This window comes from Mauremys mutica, chromosome 8, assembly GCF_020497125.1.
Source record: "Mauremys mutica isolate MM-2020 ecotype Southern chromosome 8, ASM2049712v1, whole genome shotgun sequence".
NCBI lineage: Eukaryota > Metazoa > Chordata > Testudines > Geoemydidae > Mauremys > Mauremys mutica.
The window spans coordinates 25,625,638-25,634,913 of NC_059079.1; the positions used below are offsets into that span (position 1 = coordinate 25,625,638).

Genomic DNA, 9,276 nt, shown 5'->3' on the forward strand with positions numbered 1-9,276 from the left:
TAAGATTTTAAAATGTATTTAGTCCCCTAAAGACGCAGATAGGTGCTTAGTGGGATTTTTAAAAGTCCCTAGGTGTCTAACTCCCACTGGTTTTCAAGGGAGTAATCTACAAAGAGATACTATAATATTATTAAAAGGAAATATCAGCAAGATTTTTAAGTGCAGTATTTTTTTAATTAAGCTCTCAGAAGAGCAAAGTCTTGTAACTTATAAAAATGAAATCACCCTCTAATGGGCACTCTTATAACATATTTTCAAGAGGACTCAGTAAGGTGCAACTACACACAAAATACATGGAAATATTTACCTACAGGCAATTTAAGCATCCATGGAAAAAGAGATATTTGTATATACAATTACATGCTTGGTAAGCAGTCTATTGAACACTGATTCAAACAAACAATAGCTTCTAAAATGATAAAGGAAATTGCTAACATTCAAAAGGTTTTTTGGTTTTTTTATGGATTGCTATGTAATATTAACCACCACTCTTTGCCTCCAAACTCCCTTTTAACTAGAGCTAGTCACAAGATTTGACTCAACTTCAAACACACTTCAAAACACTACTGGTTTGAACCTGACTTGTATTTCAAACCAGAAATAGACCTTTAGTGTGTGTATTTTTTTCTTCTCTGTTTGGATAGCCACAGATTGTTTGAGAAGTTGATAGTGGTGCATTTTATGTTCAAACCAGATGAGCTGGTATATGTTGTACGGGGCAAGTCACATATTTTCTAATAGGTCCATGACGTACAGTTGCCATCTTCGAGTACCCCCTCCTGGCCTGGGGTGGGCCTACATGCATCCCACACTCTGTTTTTACCTTCTCTTCTAGGGTCCTCAGGAATACTTCTCCAACACTCTCTTAGGATAACAACATCCATATCACACGGTCATTTATTAATAGAGGCCCCTCAAATCACAAAATAGAGTTTAGTACTGTAAATTAAAAGGTTTGGGCTCTGCCACATTCCGTGAGTCCAGACTCTTCATCAGTTCCCGGTCTTCCTTCAAAACAAAGCAATAATATAAACAGTGTCTGACCACCCTGGATTTAATAACAATCTTATATCCCTCCTGGGTTCTTTCTCAGCTTCCTGCCACTTGTATGGGACAGGGCCATATGGCTGCAGCCCTAGGCCTTCCTTCCTGGAGTCTTTTCCCTGATCCAGGGACTACTGCAAGAAAATGTCCCTTCCTGCACCTTCTCTCTGTAGACACCCCATTCCTGAAGCTTCCTTTGGCTCTTTATAAACAGCACCTGCTTCTTTCCCAGCTAAATCTGATTAGTAAACTAGGCTGGCTGGCCCTTGGCCCTTAAAATGCCATGTCACCTGTTGCCGTCCACTTGTCCCATTTCCTGTTCTGGCAAACCTGCAAGCTCATGCAAATAAATGCAGACCTACTGAAACCAGCATGAGTTCCACCATTGATAGTTGTGGGGACTGAGGCACAAGAGCTCAAATCAAAACTGCCTGGCTTGAATATAGATGGTGTCACAATCCAAGTGGCATCCAAGTTTAGATTACTAGAAATGGAGACGTTTGTGGGTATTTTATGATAGACATAACCACCAGTGGCTGAAATGTCTTTTATCTTTCAAGGAAAGAGCATCTCTTGTTGTCTAAGGTTTAATTGCTATGCTAGAAATCGTAGCAGCGAAATCTAGGCCCCCGTGTACAAAAAATTGTCCTTAGAAATGTCAGCTGAGAAGGAGTAAATATTCATAGATTCATAGATAAATATTCATATTCCAAAGCCATAAGGGACCGTTGTGATCACCCAGTCAGACCTCCTGTATAACTCAGGTCATAGAACTTCTTCAAAATAATTCCTAGAGCAAATCTTTCATAAACATATCCAATCTTGTTTTAAAAATTGTCACTACAACCCTTGGAAAATTGCTCCAATGGTTAATTGCTTTCACCATTAAAAATATATGCTTTAACTTCCAGCCATTGGATCAGGTTGCAGCTTTCTCTAGTAGACTGATGAGCCCATTATTAAATATTTGTTTCCCACGTTGATACTTATAGACTGTAATAAAGATGTCTCTTAATATTCTATTATTGTGACTTCAGAGGACAAATATGTGCAAAAAAATAGATTTATGCATAATGCATTTGAAGCTGCTATTGAACATAGAGCCAGAGTCATGAAACAAGAGCAGCAACTATTTTTGCGGTTACAGTGTTTTAACTTCATAGAGTGCCCTAATGATTAAAAGAAAGCAATTGACCTATTATGGCAATGTAGAAACTGATAATGCGTTAGGCCACTTTATGCAAATATTGGGTGAAGAGGATAAGGAGAAGTCTTCATGGCCGTGGCATTCTGCAGGACTTGATGCAAATTTGAATGAACTGGCCAAGGGGCAGAGGTTCTCCAGCATTCTTGGGTCACTCTCCACTGGCTTGAAGGAGGATCAGGAACAAAACAAATTCATGGGCACAACTGCAACAGTAGAAACCAGTGGACGAGTGACATTCTGCATGTTCAGATCTAAATTCCATACCAGACGGATATTATCCAGAATATTATTTTGCTAGTCAAATTCTTACTTGCATTTAAAACAAGTGATTGCAGTTTCAGTCTTGACTCACAGACCATCTCAGACTGTTGGTGGCTCTGCAGTTTCTATTAAAACAAAGAGAAAGCTAAGCATAAGATCAAGTGATACTCAAATATCCAAAAACACAAAAGAGAAAAAAATAAGACCCTAAAAAGTACAATCATACAAAAGCCGATTGCAGCAAAATGCTGTTAGACAATCTCAGAAGCAACAATATTTCATTTTAATTTACTTCAGAGAATGAGACAACATCCTTAGAATTGGGACAACCACATTTGGAGCCAGACTCTCAGCTGGTAGAAACTGTCATGGCTCCTTTGAAGTTATTGAGCTCTGCTGATTTATACCAATTGAGGATCTGGCTCTTTATTTCCAGACCGCCAACTGTAAAATCCCAGCTGCCCAAGAACAAGTGATCAAAATTTTTCTCCATCAGCCTGAATGATGGGAAAGCTCATGTGCAATAAAAGCCTTCCAAATGCATTATCATCATGCAGAGCTTCAGTGCTACACATGTATTTTACCTTATGAATTATAGTGAGTTCTTGCTGCATTACAATGCTTTGCTAAATTGGTCTCCTATTTGGTTAAAAAATTAGAGCATAATCAGTTGCTATTCTCTTTTTGTTTCTAATTTCCACAATACTGCCTTGATTTCATAAGCCTACAGGAGACACGTTTCCTTTCCCTCTTTTAATATCACTTTCTCTCTTCTATGTTAGTTCTCAAGAAGATGATTATGTAATACACTGGAGCAAGAAAAGACGCCTCACACTGGCGCCCTGCAAATGCCAGCAGTATACCCCACTTTCCCCTCAAGACAGGAAGCCTTGGCAAAAAAGATGTTTATTTGGAGTATAAATAAATAAAAAAATAATAAATGGGGGAAGGGGAAGAGGGAAGATCATGCATGGCTTAAAATAACATCACCAACCTGACAGTTTCATACCAGCGTTCTGAGCATTTGCATATATCCTATTAAGGCTGATTGTGCACAATTTTAGAATTTAGATGTTGACAGTTAATTTACAGGGGTCAATCATATATTTTTCTAAATGGACGGTTTCTTACTGACATCTAAAGTCTACTGATAGACAAAGACAAGCATTTGCTTCAAGAAAACATTAATAGATGGCATTCTGTAGGCAAAAATACTCCAAAAAAGACTTGCTATTTTTGAACCATTAGCAGCAAGTCAAGGTTTCAAGTGGTAAATTCAATTAGAATGGGTTTGACTAAGTGTTCTAAACTAACACATATTCAATGAATTGCAGTGCATTACACAAGCACAGAGTTCATTAAATGGCAAGTATTTCTGTGTTCATCTTTTAGGGAACACAATCAATTATTTTGGTTTTGTGGAACAGTCAGACTAAATTAAATTTGACTCACACTGACCAAATGAAAACAGAGCTGGGGTTTTACAGTATCTCAGAATAAGGAATGATGGGGAATCAAGAATGTTTCATAGCTGAATGCAAAATGTATTTTTTAATTGATAACTGTGTGCCAAAGAAATGTCTCAACTAACAGTTGCTCTTAACTTCTTAAAGCTAATTTCCCCTGACCCACAAAGTCTGGGGGAAAGAAAATTCCAGCATCATAGAAATCTTACAGACCCCTAGATATTACAAACAGGACTGCTGCATTGGCAAATTTGTATTCCTTTTAGATTTCCATCAAAGCCTTTAAGGTTTACATTACAGAATTCCTACTGACAGGTGCTATGCACGCAGCACCATTAGGATCTTCTGGAAATTTCCATTGCGGCTTAATAAGAGGAAACATGTACCAGGATTCAAGAGAAGGACACACTGACAAAACAGTTTAGGATAACAAATTCGCCAGTAGCCTACTCATTCAACTATTTCTCTGCAACCTAAAGAACAAAAGAAAAAACGGGTAACATTTCCAGTGCTGCTAGAATTTTTATCTGCCAGGATTTCAATTAACTAGATTAAACGTTTAGAGAGAACTGTTTGCTTAACTTATTTTTATTCAGCATCAACTTTTACCAATAAAAATCACAGTCCTTCTCCTGTATTTCCGACTTGCACTCTATTTTCCAGGTCTCAGGACTCACTGATAAGAGAAAGAAAACTGCAGAACAAGTAGAAGCCTGTTTGATGATGTTTACACAAACACGATTATTTTAGAGGAGGCAGCTTGTAGTTTTGTAACAGCATTTACCTCTTTTCAGAGCTCTTTGTCAGAGATTATAATTCTGGCAGAAAAATAAAAGTCCTTATTGCTAAAACAATGGTGTTTCGCTATATGATTTTAATCGGAAAGTTACCATGAAAGGTCTGGTAGCTTGGTTCTAAAGTGCACCTGTCAATATCATGAAATAGGAAATAGTTCTGCTTTGGGTTTGTGAAAAAGTAACCTTCTGCAGAGGTACATTGCTGACACCAGTTTTACATGGTTGTTAACCCAAAATGATTTTTACTGTAGGTCTGATAAAAATCCCCACAACAATGTGTGGGGCATTATAGGTTACTGTGGTAAATGTCAGTAAAAAAGTGAATGCACTGTAGACTTTTCTCTCGCCTTTTAAAAGTTCATGTAATTTAAGCGAAGCTGAACTACATATATTTTGTGCAATTTGAGGGTGAAAGAAGCAGCATGAAAAGAGGACAGTTTAGCAGCTAGACAGATTATCAACAAAATACCCCATTAGTTGGTAAGCAGGTTTAGGTGCTCAGAGGACCAGCACAATTAAGAAATTGAAAGACCAATGGCCTGATTCATGCTCCGAAGTCCAATTCTTGCTGGTGCAACCCTGATGTTCAGTAGTAGTAAGCCTACCAATAAAGGCACAAGATTTTTACTCCCTCACGGAACCTGGAGCTCACTTGTGTAGCCAGAACTGAGCATGACTAACTTAGAACCAGGCGGGTCTAGGCTGGCTGAGAAATTCATAATTAACACACGTCCTACGAAGCCTCAGTAAAAGACTCTCTTTTACTTCCAGCCATAAAATAAAGCTGCCGTCTCAAGGAAAAAACTGAGAAGGAGGGTTGCAGTGCTAATATTGCCTGCATTTCCCTGGAGGTGAATACTTCAGCCAGCATATTTATCTCCATGAGTTTGGTGAATTCAAATTCCATTTTGTGGCCCTAGAAGGATGAATCTGGCCCTGAGATTAAAAAAGAGAATGGAGGAAACTTAAGCTGGGAATTGGAATATGAGCTATATTTTCTCACTCCTGACTTTGCTTCAAGGGCTTCAGGAATTATGAGCTACTCCTCCTTTAGCATACAGACAATGGGATTGTTGGCACTATTTTCATATCAGTGTGGGGAGTTTATGATTTCCACACAAGATCTGATGTACTAAAAAAATGAAAACACCTTATATGGATCTTAGCAGTTTAAACGAATTTTTTGTTCTTTCCACTTTTTTCTATTGGTTACAAGTTCCTGTGTAAGATACAGCATTTCATGTGGACCTTAACAAATTGTACTTTTGCACTTCCATAAACATGAAAGAAAGAGTAGCAAGCAGGTGATGAGAAAAGAAGATAGTATAATCTGTTTTTTTCTGTCTTTGAAGGTCAAATTACTTATCACAAATGGCTCTAGGCACTTTTACAACACTTAAAATACTAAAAATGCTTTGAAGGCTACAACAAGTTGACCATAGAAAACCATTCTGTAATGAAATAAAGACTTGTACAAAATAATAACATCCACATTCCACAACCCAACCCGTATCCAGAAAGGTGAGACAATAGATGAGCCATGCCTTAAAGTTAAACAAGCCTGGGCTTTGATACACCAAGAGGGGGAATGAGTTTGAGTCAAGGAACCTTCTGAAAAATGCCCTGCTCTGAGTCTCCTCCCTTTGAAACCAGAGGGCTGTTATCTTGAGCTCCTTCACTAATCTCAACTGGGGCAGTATCACATGGGAAGAGGGATGGTCTTTGAGTTAGGTAGGTCCTAACAGCCTGATCTACCACCTATTGTAGTCCATTAAGACTCTCATTGTCCCAACCCATTCAGAGTTTATTGGTCTAAAACACACAGCAATTTAAACACCCTCCAAAAGCTCATTTGAAGTTAGAGCTGATTACAGAGTATTGACAAATGTGCTAACTGTACATGGAATGCCATGCCCCTGGAAAGATAATTGTCAGCAGGGATCAGACCTTGCACATCTGGTTCAAAAACCATAAGACACTACTGTCTGAGCTAAACAAGCCGGGTCTGTTAACCAAAGCTGTAACAAACGTATCTATCTGTGTATGTTGCCCAGCCACCACTACAGGGGGACAGAGTACCACACTGAGCAGGTGTGGGTTACCTATGAAATACCTTTAAATGGAGAAGCAATCAAATCCTCCACTAGCTTAAGCTTCCAAGTGATCTTAAAGTGTAGGTAGAATGCATTACTATAGAGTAATATATTAAGGTGAAAAAACTATAACTGCTATTATGTGTCCATCCAAAAGAAAGGAGTGCTCTGTTCTGGCCAAGCACAAATTAACAATGTACGCTTGGCTCCTTCTGCTTCTTGGTCATCCTCTAGAAGCCAAAGAACTAACAAGATCCTTGTCAGGCTTGCTTTGAACAGAAAATCAGAAATACTGCCAACAGTGAGGTTGCTGTTAAGAGATGGTGCCATGGGATTCCCTAACCAGACAACTGAATAAAGTTGAGCACAAGATCATTTTGGGGATGCTCTTTCTCTGAAAGCTTGTTTTCTGTTCTTGTGTAGCCAGCCATATTAGTTAGCCATATTATAAAAGTAAAAGATAAGAAATGTTCATGTTGATTAAAGCAAGAATGCAAAGACATTCAGGCTTCAGGCCTATACAATATTTAGCTTAGCCAAACTGATCAATGTCAAGACCTGAATTTAGCTTGAAATAAGGGATTAACCAATAGTGACTCCATGTCACAAGATAAAATGCTGCAGTAAACAAATAAGCTAAAATGCTGATATGTGCTCAGTCAGCAACTGCAAAGCATGAGTTTTCGATATTTTGAGCGATTCTTAAGAAATAAGTATAAGCAGAATTTGCAGATGTTCAACTGCAGAAATGCCATAGCAACTAACTGATGTAAATGCTGATGAGTAAAATGCAACTAGTTAATGAGAACCCTAATATTAGTAGGATATGGAAACTCAGATAAGGAAAAGAGGATGATCTCTGCATACATATGCATACTCTCCAGTGGGCATCAGTGTAACCTGTTATAAAAGGCGTTATTCGGCTTATGAGCTGTGGGACACAACAGGACAAGCCAGACTGACGAACACCTGATGATCACCCTACATGTTCTGGGATTCTCCACCAAAAAATATAAGTGATCAAAGTACTAATGCTGGATATTTTGTACATCTCTCTATTGTCTGTTATGTTATAGTGTTTTTGACAGTGATTTTTGGATAATAAAGGTATTAATACAGGCAAACTTGATTACTTCATTCTAACGATAATCAGGATACTGTAGTTGATTTAGAGGCAGAACCCTCTGAGACCACCGTGGTCTAACCAATTACCAAATACACCTCTACCCCTATATAACGCTGTCCTCGGGAACCAAAAAATCTTACCGCATTATATCGAACTTGCTTTGATCCGTCGGAGTGTGCAGCCCTACCTACCTCCCCCCTCCCCGGAGCACTGCTTTACCGTGTTATATTCAAATCCGTGTTATATCGGGTCGCGTTATATCATGATAGCGGTGTACCAATTATACCAATTTGGGCTACACTCTGTAGCTTAAGCTGAATACAGACTCTGATAATGATTGGGGAAAAAAAAGAAAGTATTGAAAAAGTTAAGAGAATGAATGTAATGGAAGAACCGGTACATTACTCTGCCCTGTATTGATATCTTCTTCTAACCATGCTGTCAATACTGAAATTTTCTCCTGCAGCAGCACATTACTGGTAGCTGTATAAGAAATTATTTCATCTCTGCACAGTTGAATGTAACTTTTCAAATTGTGAAGCAATCTACAATTTCTTCTGCCTGTCCTACTTTTTCCATCCAATGCCCATTACAGAACTCTGGCTTTATCTCTGGTAGTTACTGTGATGATCTGCAATGTTTTGGGCCTGACAGTCTTCAAAATCCTTAAGTGGGCTATTGCCTGGAGGTGTATTAACCTCAGATTTTTGAACTCCATGTTATTGTTACATCTACTGGGTATTTGGTTGATTTTTTTTTGTGTATCTTTGATCAGCATTGAATTTTCATCTTGATATGGTTGTCATTGTCACCATTTTTTCCCTTTGCCACACACCGCGCTGCAATCTGATTTGCATGTATAATACTTGGCATTTTGAACTATACCAGAATGCATTTAAAACATTCCTTCAATGAAGGAAGAACACCTTACATTGTCTTCATAGGCCTTTTATTGCAGAACATAATGAATCTATCATATTGTCACCCCAGTTGTACAGCTGTGATTTACTTGTAGAGATATGCAACCTGATTTAAACAAACAAACAAACAAAAAAACCATAACTGCATATACAAAGTGATCGCCAATTTGTGCACCCAGTCACTGAAATTGTGCACGCAAACTAGGTAACAGCATGTGCAATTGTCCAGCTAGGCACTTGATTGACCTTCTCTGTGCCTATTAACTCAATATATGCACTTAATTCTCAAATGGAAAAGTTCTGTAGAATTTAGGCATCAGTTCAGCAAAATACTTGGCCACATGAGTAGTCCCAATGAAGTT

At 38.3% G+C, this 9,276-nt stretch overlaps 1 long non-coding RNA gene across 1 annotated transcript; it reads right to left on the bottom strand.

Moving 5' to 3' along the window:
• Positions 1 to 677: 677 nt before the first annotated feature.
• Positions 678 to 8,997, bottom strand: LOC123375311. Its single transcript, XR_006581396.1, has 3 exons — positions 8,926 to 8,997; positions 2,562 to 2,637; positions 678 to 1,008 (listed from the first exon to the last, which is right to left on the bottom strand). It is a non-coding gene; the product is annotated as an uncharacterized LOC123375311 (long non-coding RNA).
• Positions 8,998 to 9,276: the final 279 nt, after the last annotated feature.